This window comes from Rana temporaria, chromosome 1 (genome assembly GCF_905171775.1).
Source record: "Rana temporaria chromosome 1, aRanTem1.1, whole genome shotgun sequence".
Taxonomy (NCBI): domain Eukaryota; kingdom Metazoa; phylum Chordata; class Amphibia; order Anura; family Ranidae; genus Rana; species Rana temporaria.
In genome coordinates, this window is record NC_053489.1 from 677,775,674 (window position 1) to 677,788,913 (window position 13,240).

Here is a 13,240-nt window from a genome sequence, read left to right on the forward strand (position 1 = left end):
TAGAAGGCAAGGACGTATATATACGTCCTTCTGCCTGTCCGTGCCATTCTGCGGACGTAAATAGTCATGCGGCGGGCGTTAAGGGGTTAAACTACCATGCGGGTGGCTTAAACTCAAATATATATATATATATATACACACACACATATAACTATTACAACTATGTGTGCCTCAACTTGGGGGTTTAGCCTTTCTGCTCTCTGGGGTGCGTATGGGCTCCCTCTGTAGCTATTGTATCACATACTAGCAAATATCGATATGTAATACTGTACCTGTATTTTTATTTACCTTCTGTATTAAATTATGTTTTCTCATTTATTTATTTTTGTTTATATATATTTTAATAGACATTCATGCTCCCGAAGAAGCGTTTCTAGACACGTAACATGTAGAGCAAGCTCTTTTCTACATTTGGACCCTCCTCATGGTTATCCATTCCATATTTGTATCTCCAATTTGTCTTTCTACTTTATTGTATGTTTTGAATTATCTTGATACAATTGTATATCATTGGAAATGCTATGATAACATTTGAAAGGGCCATTTAATAATGTTGTTACAGACAATTTTATGTGCTCAATTGTTTTAAAAAAATAAAAATAAATCTACAACAAAAACCTTAAGGCCCGGATTCACATACATTGGCGCATATTTATGCTGGCGCAACGTATCGAATAGAGAGGCAAGCACAGTATTCACAAAGCACTTGCTCCCACTCGCTCTCAAATCTACGCTGGGTTTCCTTGGCGTATTCCGGCGTAGGTGGAAGTGGGCGTGAGCCATGCTAATGAGGCGTGACCCCATGCAAATGATGGGCCAAGCGCCATAGAAGTACTTAAAACGAACGGCGCATGCGCCGTCCCGTGGCCGCATCCCAGTGCACATGCTCAGAATCACGTCGAAACAACTGCCTAAGATACGTCGAATCACTGCTTACGACGTGAACGTAACCTACGCCCAGCCATATTCACGTACTACGTAAACGACGTAAAATACGACGGCTTGTGTTCCCTGGTGCAGCCCTTTGCATTGATGCTGCTGAGTTACACCTCCTTTATGGGGCATAACTTTATGCCGGACGTACGATATATGCAAACCGCGTATATTATGCGCCGGGCGCAAGTACGTTCGTCAATCGGTGTATCTCCCTCATTTGCATATGTGCATAGAAAATCAATGGGAGCGGCAAATGCGCCCAGCGTAAATATGCGCCCAAGATACGACGGCGTAGGCAAGTTACGTCGGTCGTAGGAAGCCTATTTTCAGGCGTATCTCATATTGTGGGCACGGCGCATAGATACGACGGCGCATAGCTACACGTACGCGGCGTATCTCGAGATACGTCGGCGTAAGTGCTTTGTGAATCCGGGCCTAAAGGTTTTACAGTTTTTACCTGTGTGCCTCTAAAAGTCCAATTTCCTTAGTTCTTAGTTCTATTCTGCAGTCTATCTTAACCACTTAAAGGTGTTGTAAAGGTTTGTCTTTTATTTTCTAAATTGGTTCCTTTAAGCTTGTGCATTGTTGGTTCACTTACCTTTTCTTTCCATTTCCCTTCTAAATGATTTTCTTTCTTTGTTTTCTTTGTCTGAATTTCTCACTTCCTGTTCCTCCTCAGTAAGGTGTTCAGTAAGCTGTTCTAAATGACTTTCCACCGCTCGGATGATGGGGGCAAGCTTCCTGAGGACAAACAGGAAGTGAGAAATTCAAACAAAGAAAAAAAACATTTAGAAGGGAAATGGAAGGAAAAGGTAAGTGAACCAACAATGCACTAGCTTAAAGGAACCTATTTAGAAAATAAAAGACGAACCTTTGAACCCCTTTAAGGACCGAAAGGATTTGCCCCCTTAATGACCAGGCCATTTTTTGCGATATGGCACTGTGTCGCTTTAACTGACAATTGCGCGGTCATGCAACGATGTACCCAAACAAAATGTATGTCCCTTTTTCCCCACAAATAGAGATTTTTTTTTGGCAGTATTTGATCACCTCTGCGGTTTTTATTGTTTGCGCCATATACAAAAAAAGACCGACTATTTTGAAAAAAATAAGCAATATTTATTAATTTTTGCTATACATTTTTTTCCGACTTTTAATAATTGGACACTTACCTGTCCTGGAGTCCAACAATGTCAGCACCGCAGCTGACATTTCCATCAGCTGCTGGGTGCATGCCGCCTCCATTGTGAGTAAGGGAACCCGGAAGTGAAGCCTTACGGCGGGGACCCTACTGCTCCTGCGCGAGGCTCCGCTCCTCTCTCCTACTGGCCCGGCGGCCAGGGAATGAGGAAGGATGAGGAGGTAGCCCGGGCGGTGACGTCAATACCCGAGGCTGAGGCTACCGGAAGTGGGAACAGGATACCTGTGAAAGACGGGTATCCTGCCCCCCTCCCCCCAAAAGGTGCCAAATGTGGCCCTGGAGGGAGAGAGGAGTACAACAAGCAAAATTATCACTTTTGGGTGGAACTCCGCTTTAAGTGGTTAAAGAGGAGTTCCACCCAAATTTGAACTTCCTCTTATCCCACTCCTCACCCCCTTACATGCCACATTTGGCATGTAATTTTTTTTGGGGGGGGGAGTGGGGGCTTCAGGAAGAGTGGGACTTCCTGTCCCACTTCCTCCTTCCTGTAGGCGACTAAGCTTAATCGCCTACAGGAAGGGGCTGCTGTAGGCGATCGCCTAGGACATGTCACAGGTCCTAGGCGATCTCCTGGCCAATTACACGGCGCAGCGCCGGGCCGCGCCGCTCGCGCATGCGCAGTGCCGCTCGCGCATGCACAGTGGGTGCCCGGCCGTGAAGCCGAAAGCTGTCACGGCCGGGTGCCCACACTGAGAATGAAGACGCCGGCCAGGGAGGGGGGGAGAGGAGCGGAGCCCCGGCCGGCGCGTCGCTGGAGCGCTGTAGGTAAGTGTCTGTTTATTAAAAGCCAGCAGCTACACTTTTTGTAGCTGCTGACTTTTAATAAACATACAAATTGGCTGGAACACCCCTTTAAGGAGAAATGGAAGTTTCCCAGCATCCAGCTCAGAGTCCCGTGCTAAGGGTACAAGCCCACTACCTGCAATTCAATAAATCTGCTCTCCCAAAATCCTTCTTGTTGACCAGCTCCCTGGTATTTGTTGCTCAGTCAGCACTCAAAAACACAGTATGCATTGGTTGTATGACTACAGGTCCCAAGATCCTCTGCTGCCCAGGAGAATTGCCTCTACTATGCTAACAGAAAGTGATGTAACTATCCCAATAATGGGCAATATGAGGAAAAGGTCAATCATAGTCCCACTGGATAGTGTCCCTGGCTGCATAATAGCTTAACCATCACTTGGCTGGGTGGTGATAAATGGGGAGTAGTCAGAATGGTCAGGGGTGGGAAGTGGGGTCCCCCAGGGTTCTGTGCTGGGACCAATCCTATTTGTTCATAAACGACCTGGAAGATGGGGTAAGCAGTTCAATCTCTGTATTTGTGGATGATACTAAGATAAGCAGGGCAATAACTTCTCCACAGGATGTGGAAACCTTGCAAGAAGATCTGAACAAATTAATGGGGTGGAGCAACTACGGGGAAAATGAGATTTAATGTAGAAAAATGTAAAATAATGCATTTGGGTGGAAAAAATATGAATGCAATCTACTCACTAGGAGGGGATCTAGGATGGAACAAGACCTGGGGGTCCTAGTAGATGATAGGTTCAGCAATAGAATGCAATGCCAAGATGCTGCTAACAAAGCAAACAGAATATTGGCATGCATTAAAACTATATTTCTCCTGCTCTACAAGACTCTGGTCTGGCTGTACCTGGAGTATGATGTCCAGTTCTGGGCTCCGGTCCTCAGGAAGGATGTACTGGAGAGAGTACAAAGAAGGGCAACAAAGCTATAAAAGGTCTGGAGGATATTAGTTATGAGGAAAGGTTGTGAGCACTGAACGTATTCTCTCTTGAGCGCCGATACGATTACAATTTACAAATACTGTACTCGTGGCCCCACAATAGGGATAAAACTTTTTTTGCGAAAGGGAGTTTAACCAGACACGTGGCCACTCATTAAAATTTGAAGAAAAGAGGTTTAACCTTAAACTACGTAGAGGGTTCCTTACTGAAAGTGCGTCAGGGATGTGGAATTCCCTTCCACAGGCGGTGGTCTCAGCGGAGGACATGACAGCATGGCTGTTGTTTAAAATATTTTTGTCCAAAAAAATATGAAATGCTGCATAAGGCCATTTTATATTTACTGCATGTGACCAGTAACGAGAATATATAAGGTCTGCAGTCACCAGTGATACACCTCCATCCCTATATGCACATACACAAAAGAGGGTCGCCCTGGGACTTTAAATGAGGTGGTCACAGTTAGCTTATATTTATACTTAAATATTTATACTCTTGTTACTCAGTGGCAAACTGTGACCCCCTCATTTAAAGTCCCAGGGCGACCCTCTTTTGTGTGCAGGTGACCAGTAGGGATTAGCTGAACTGCTCTGGGTTCAGTTTGGGTGTTGTTAGCTCTAGAAAAACATTCGGATGGCAAGTAGATATGTGCGCTTTGTTTCATTCCAAATTAATATTCGGACAAATTTTGTGTTAGTCGGAGATTTGGATATATCTGAATTACAATATAAATTTTTTTACCAAATGCTCCAAATAACGAAACAAAATTTGTCTGAATTTCGGAAATTCGGACTGAAATTCGAATCTATATTTACATTGAACTCCAGTCAAAATCAAAGACTGAGTGTGTTATTAGAGTACCATTTTGAAATAATGCTGTTTTAGTTAAACCGATGGGGATTTAAAGAGTCATTGTAATCATTTTATGAAGATATTTGGTTGAATCAAAATGTATCGATTTAAATGTTTTGAATAAAAAAAAAAATCGAACAATTCCAAATACGAATCCCGAATACGAATCCCGAATGCGAATTGAACGAATCAAGTGCATTTAACGAAACTGAATAACTAGATAAACAAAAATGAAGTGAAACAAAACAAATGTTATCGTCATGCACATGTCTAATGCCAAGCCGTTGACGATGCACAGAGGATATTGCCTATACTATATATCCTATATGTTTTTTTATATAATTGTTCTTGTTAAGTTTCTATTTTTGTAATAAAATTTATATTTTTGATATTCTCGTCTTGCCTCCAAAATCCAACCATCAATTACTGCTTTTTGAGTAAAGCCCTGTACACACGATCGGTCCATCCGATGAAAACGGTCTGATTGTCCGTTTTTATCGGTTAACCGATGAAGCTGACTGATGGTCAGTCGTGCCTACACACCATCGATAAAAAAAACGATTGTGTCAAAACGCGGTGACGTAAAACACAACGACGTGTTGAAAAAAACGAAGTTCAATGCTTCCAAGCATGCGTCGACTTGATTCTGAGCATGCATGGATTTTTAACCGATGGACGTGCCTACAAACGATAGTTTTTTTTCTATCGGTTAGGTATCCATCGGTTAAATTTAAAACAAAATTGCTTTTTTTTAACCTATGGATAAATAACCGATGGGGCCCACACACGATCGGCTTGGTCCGATGAAAACGGTCCATCAGAATAAAAAGGTATGTAGAGCCCTCCAAATTCATACAATACTCAAAGGGTCTGGCATACTTTTTGAAGGGGGACCCACATAAAAAACAATGCGGAGGGCCGGGCTGCCTAGGGGTAAGTGTGTGCTAACCCCCAAACCATACCAGGTCACACACCTTTAACATTGGGGGTACTTTCACAGGGTAATTTCTCTGCAAAGCATCTTGTCCTGATGTTGATGAGGGCAAGGGCCTCTTCTCTACAACCCTGGCCCTGTGGTTGTGGGAGTCTTCGAGCAGGAAGCTTATCAGAATCTGGAAGTTTCCTTTACAAATAAGGGGGCCCAGATACTTCCCCCTACATGAATGAGTACGGGGTATCATCATTCACAACAAAAAGAAGAAGTAACCTAGAAAGAAAAATACTCAAACATTTTACAAGTTCTTTATTAGAAAAAAAAATACAAAAAAAATCCCACCAAAAATGTCTTTCATAAATCCATCATCGATCAAGACGTCCGTAGGCCCGCAGCTGAACAAAAAGCCTGATGGGCCTGACGGATTCTGATGGTGATCCCCACAAAATAACAGCTTCCTGAGCTCCCATCAGCTATATATGGGAAGGGTCAGGGATAGTGGCTACATCATTGGCCAAAGATGGTCATGGGCATGTAAGGCAATGTTCCGATAAGGTTGGCAATTCCAGCTGCTTCCATACAAACCATTGATAGAGGGAGGCTGTCATATATACAGTATAGAAGCCGTAGAAATATGACCTCTATTTATGATGCTTGGCTCTTGTCAAACAGGAGGCTGACCGGGCAAAAGTAAAACAACTCGAACAGTTACAATTCAGTCCAAACGGTTAGCTTATCTCCAGTGACCAGCAAATGGTGAGCATGAGGAAACACTAAGGACCATATTTATAAAGCAGTACATGTGATTTTCCCAAACCTTCACTGCTGGAGAATCAATCACTGTCATATAAAACACATATAAGGAGGAGAATCACCTACAGTGAATATTTGTTGAATGCCATACTGTATTCACTGATTTATACATATACAGTGGGGCAAAAAAGTATTTAGTCCCCACCAATTGTGCAAGTTCTCCCACCTTAAAAGATGAGAGAGGCCTGTAATTGTCATCATAGGTATACCTCAACTATGAGAGACAAAATGTGGAAACAAATCCAGACATTTGGAAAGAATTTATTTGCAAATTATGGTGGCAAATAAGTATTTGGTCTCCTCTACAAACAAGCAAGATTTCTGGCCCTCAGAGATCTGTATCTTCTTCTATTAGAGGCTCCTCTATCCTCCACTCATTACCTGTATTAATGGCACCTGTTTGAACTTGTTATCAGTATAAAAGACACCTGTCCACAACCTCAAACATTGACACTCCAAACTCCACTATGGTGAAGACCAAAGAGCTGTCCAAGGACCAGAAACAAAATTGTAGACCTGCACCAGGCTGGGAAGACTGAATCTGCAATAGGCAAGCAGCTTGGTCTGAATAAATCAACTGTGGGAGCAAAAATTAGAAAATGGAAGACATACAAGACCACTGATAATCTCCCTCGATCTGGGGCTCCACGCAAGATCTCACCCCGTGGGGTCAAAATGATCACAAGAACGGTGAGCAAAAATCCCAGAACCACACAGGGGGGACCTAGTGAATGACCTGCAGAGAGCTGGGACCAACATAACAAAGGCTACCATCAGTAACACACTACGCCGCCAGGGACTCAAATCCTGCAGTGCCAGACGTGTCCCCCTGCTTAAGCCAGTTCATGTCCGGGCCTGTCTGAGGTTTGCTAGAGAGAATTTGGATAATCCAGAATAGGATTGGGAGAATGTCATATGGTCAGATGAAATCAGAGTAGAACTGGTTGGTAGAAACACAACTTGTCATGTTTGGAGGAGAAAGAATGCTGAGTTGCAACCAAAGAACACCATACCTACTGTGAAGCATGGGGGTGGCAACATCATGCTTTGGTTCTGTTTCTTTGCAAAGGTAACAGGACGACTGATCCGTGTACATGAAAGAATGAATGGGGCCATGTATCGTGAGATTTTGAGTACAAACCTCCTCCCATCAGCAAGGGCATTGAAGATGAAACTTGGCTGGGTCTTTCAGCATGACAATGATCCCAAACACACCGCCCGGGCAACGAAGGAGTGGCTTTGTAAGAAGCATTTCAAGGTCCTGGAGTGGGCTAGCCAGTCTCCAGATCTCAACCCCATAGAAAATATTTGGAGGGAGTTGAAAGTTCATGTTGCCCAGCGACAGCCCCAAAACATCACTGCTCTAGAAGAGATCTGCATGGAGGAATGGGCCAACTTACCAGCAACAGTGTGTGACAACCTTGTGAAGACTTACAGAAAACTTTGACCTCTGTAATTGCCAACAAAGCATATATAACAAAGTATTGAGATGAACTTTTGATTCTGACCAAATACTTATTTTCCACCATAATTTGCAAATACATTTTTTCCAAATCAGACAATGTGATTGTCTGGATTTGTTTCCACATTTTGTCTCTCATAGTTGAGGTATACCTATGATGACAATTACAGGCCTCTCTTGTCTTTTTAAGTGGGAGAACTTGCACAATTGGTGGCTGACTAAATACTTTTTTGCCCCACTGTACCCCTACGTTTTCACCAGGCTGACTTACTGCTATGCTGTGAATAGCCTTTATTATAAACATCTCAGAATAGTAGGAGATCATACACGCAAGTTATAGAAAGTCAGCAACCCCCAGGCCCCCCCCCCTCTCTCCTGGAAGAGATGGAACCATCTGCAGGAGCCGTCTATAAGGACATGACATGACTATTTATCAGAAGTCCCAGCATGACCTGAACCCTCATCAGCAGATACATTTGTAAATTGTAAAATTTGTATATTTTCAGAAAATAATACAGTGAAAATGAAGACAAACCATTATTTTTTCTCTTTGCTGAGTTATACAAAGAGAGCAAAGATGAGAAATAGAAACTTACTCGAAACACATGGAAAGGCATCTAGGACCTTCCAAAGTAGTTTCAAAATCATCTAAACTTTTATCGAAATTGCTGAGCAAGTGAGCAGAGACTAATCCTCCAATGATAACGTCTCCCTCCTGGTAATATTCATACTCAAACCTTAGCTTTATCTTATCAAGTCTACAAGCAGACGCTGATCTCCGGGTCAGTACTTCTCCATAGGATGTGATGGGAATGATGAGTATCAGCAGGATACAGACACAGAAGACCGGAGAACATTTCATGTCACACAGCAGATCCTCTCAGTCACTGGCAGCTCTGCTCAGAAGTAGACGCAATCCCCGGAACTTTATACACATCGGCTGAGACCGACTTACACTACAGAACAAAGAACGAAATAATAGTAACAACAATCTGAAAATATGAATTCTATGTCAGACAGTGTAACTGATCGAATAAAATTGGTTTATTATTTTATTTCATATTCAGTACACATTCAGTATTTCAGAATTTTTAAATATATATTTATGTATTTATATATTTATGTATTTATATATTTATGTATTTATATATTTATGTTTTTTTCTGGTAAAATTATATTTTTTACATCACAGGATGGAAAGTGAATGCCAAATAGAGGTGAATGAGTCATTTATCATTCACTCTGCATTGTGGGATTTTGTTTGACCCCCAAACTTACTATGCTAGGAAAAACGCTCAACAAAGAATTGGAAAATCAATAAAATGAGTTACTATGGTGTTAAAAGAGTTAGAAAATTAAGCATCTGTATTTGTTCAGCTTCCTGTCCACTCCCCACACATCCCCCACCACCCGCAGCATATACATGTGAGGAGACATGCAGCCAGTGAGGCTATCACTGTATACACAAGCCTCTCTATATACCCCAGCTTGTCTTCTGTATACCCTAGCTTCTCTTTATACCCAGGCCTGTATTTTGTATACACTAGTCTCAATGTATACCCCAGCCTGTCTTCTGTATAAACTAGCCTATCTGTATACCCTAGCCTCTCTGTAAACCCCAGCCTATCTTTATACACTAGTCACACTGTATACACTAGCCACTTTGTATACCCCAGCTTGTCTTCTGTATACGCTAGTATCTCTGTATACCCCAGCCTGTCTTCTGTATACACTAGCCTCTCTGTATACCCTAGTGCAGGGATCCTCAAACTGCGGCCCTCCAGCTGTTATAGAACTACACATCCCATGAGGCATTGTAACACAATGACATTCACAGACATGACTAGGCATGATGGGAATTGTAGTTCCTGAACAACTGGAGGGCCGTAGTTTGAAGACCCATGCTAGTGTGTCTGTTTACCACAGCCTGTCTTCTGTATACACTGGCCTCTCTATATACACAATGTTGTCTTCTGTATACACTAGCCTCTGTATACCATAGCCTCTATGTATACCCCAGCCTTTCTTTTGTATACACTAGTCTGACTGTATACCCAAGCCTGTCTTCTATATACCCCAGCCTGTCTTCTGTATAAAATAGCCTCTTTGTATACCCCAGCATGTCTTCTGTATAAACTAGCTTCTCTGTATACCATAGCCTGTCTTCACTACACAAAAGTCTCTCTGTATACACTAGCCACTCTGTATACCCCAGCCTGTCTTCTGTACACACTAGACTCTCTGTATACCCCAGCCTGTCTTCTGTACACACTAGACTCTCTGTATACCCCAGCATTTCTTCTGTATACACTAGCCTCTCTGTATAGACTAGCCTCTCTGTATACCCCAGAATGTCTTCTGTATACCCTAGCCTCTCTGTATACCCCAGCCTGTCTTCTATATACCCCAGCCTGTCTTCTGTATACACTAGCCTTTCTGTATACCCTAGCCTCGCTGTATACCCCAGCCTGTCTTTTGTATACACTGGCATGTCTGTATACCCCAGCCTGTCTTTTGTACACACTAACCTCTCTTTATACTTAAGCCTATCTTCTGTATACCCCAGCCTGTCTTCTGTATACACTGTATTCTCTGTATACAAAAGTCTGTCTTCTGTATACACTAGCCTTTCTGTATACCCAAGCCTGTCTTCTGTATACACTGGTCTCATTGTATACACTAGCCTCTCTGTATACCCCAACCTGTCTTCTGTATACCCTAGCCTCTCTGTATACCCCAGCCAGTCTTCTGTATACACTAGACTCTCTGTATACACCAGCATGTCTTTTGTATACACTAGCCTCTCTGTATACACTAGCCTCTCTGTATACCCAAGCCTGTCTTCTGTATACCCAAGCCTGTCTTCTGTATTCACTAGTCGTATTGTATACACTAGCCTATCTGTATACCCCGGCCTGTCTTCTGTACACGCTAGCTTTTCTGTATACAATAGGCTCTCTGTATACCCCAGCATGTCTTCTGTATAAACTAGCCTCTCTGTATACCCCAGCCTTTTTTCTGTATACACTAGCCTCTCTGTATACCTCAGAATGTCTTCTGTATACCCTAGCCTCGCTGTATACCCCAGCCTGTCTTCTGTATACACTGTCCTCTCTGTATACCCCAGCCTGTCTTCTGTATACACTAGCCTCTCTGTATACCCAAGACGGTCTTCTGTATACACTAGCCTCTCTGTATACACTAGCCTCTCTGTATACCCCAGCTTGTCTTCTGTATACCCTAGCCGTTCTGTATACCCCAGCCTTTTTTCTGTATACACTAGCCTCTCTGTATACCCCAGGATGTCTTCTGTATACCCTAGCCTCGCTGTATACCCCAGCCTGTCTTCTGTATACACTGTCCTCTCTGTATACCCCAGCCTGTCTTCTGTATACACTAGCCTCTCTGTATACCCAAGACGGTCTTCTGTATACACTAGCCTCTCTGTATACACTAGCCTCTCTGTATACCCCAGCTTGTCTTCTGTATACCCTAGCCGTTCTGTATACCCCAGCCTTTTTTCTGTATACACTAGCCTCTCTGTATACCCCAGCTTGTCTTTTGTATACACTGGCCTCTCTGTATACCCCAGCCTACCATCTGTATACCCTGGCTTCTCTGTATACCCTAGCCTGTCTTATGTATACACTAGCCTCTTTGTATACTCCAGCCTCTCTGTATACACCAACCTGTCTTCTGTATACCCTAGCCTCTCTGTATACCCCAGCCTGTCTTCTATATACCCCAGCCTGTCTTCTGTATACACTAGCCTTTCTGTATACCCTAGCCTCGCTGTATACCCCAGCCTGTCTTTTGTATACACTGGCATGTCTGTATACCCCAGCCTGTCTTCTGTACACACTAACCTCTCTTTATACTTAAGCCTATCTTCTGTATACCCCAGCCTGTCTTCTGTATACACTGTACTCTCTGTATACAAAAGTCTGTCTTCTGTATACACTAGCCTTTCTGTATACCCAAGCCTGTCTTCTGTATACACTGGTCTCATTGTATACACTAGCCTCTCTCTATACCCCAACCTGTCTTCTGTATACCCTAGCCTCTCTGTATACCCCAGCCAGTCTTCTGTATACACTAGACTCTCTGTATACACCAGCATGTCTTTTGTATACACTAGCCTCTCTGTATACACTAGCCTCTCTGTATACCCAAGCCTGTCTTCTGTATACCCAAGCCTGTCTTCTGTATTCACTAGTCGTATTGTATACACTAGCCTATCTGTATACCCCGGCCTGTCTTCTGTACACGCTAGCTTTTCGGTATACAATAGGCTCTCTGTATACCCCAGCCTGTCTTCTGTATACACTAGCCTCTCTGTATACCCCAGCCTTTTTTCTGTATACACTAGCCTCTCTGTATACCCCAGGATGTCTTCTGTATACCCTAGCCTCGCTGTATACCCCAGCCTGTCTTCTGTATACACTGTCCTCTCTGTATACCCCAGCCTGTCTTCTGTATACACTAGCCTCTCTGTATACCCAAGACGGTCTTCTGTATACACTAGCCTCTCTGTATACCCCAGCCTGTCTTCTGTATACACTGTCCTCTCTGTATACCCCAGCCTGTCTTCTGTATACACTAGCCTCTCTGTATACCCAAGACAGTCTTCTGTATACACTAGTCTCAATGTATACACTAGCCTCTCTGTATACCCCAGCCTGTCTTTTGTATACACTGGCCTCTCTGTATACCCCAGCCTACCATCTGTATACCCTGGCTTCTCTGTATACCCTAGCCTGTCTTATGTATACACTAGCCTCTTTGTATACTCCAGCCTCTCTGTATACACCAACCTGTCTTCTGTATACCCTAGCCTCTCTGTATACCCCAGCCTGTCTTCTATATACCCCAGCCTGTCTTCTGTATACACTAGCCTTTCTGTATACCCTAGCCTCGCTGTATACCCCAGCCTGTCTTTTGTATACACTGGCATGTCTGTATACCCCAGCCTGTCTTCTGTACACACTAACCTCTCTTTATACTTAAGCCTATCTTCTGTATACCCCAGCCTGTCTTCTGTATACACTGTACTCTCTGTATACAAAAGTCTGTCTTCTGTATACACTAGCCTTTCTGTATACCCAAGCCTGTCTTCTGTATACACTGGTCTCATTGTATACACTAGCCTCTCTCTATACCCCAACCTGTCTTCTGTATACCCTAGCCTCTCTGTATACCCCAGCCAGTCTTCTGTATACACTAGACTCTCTGTATACACCAGCATGTCTTTTGTATACACTAGCCTCTCTGTATACACTAGCCTCTCTGTATACCCA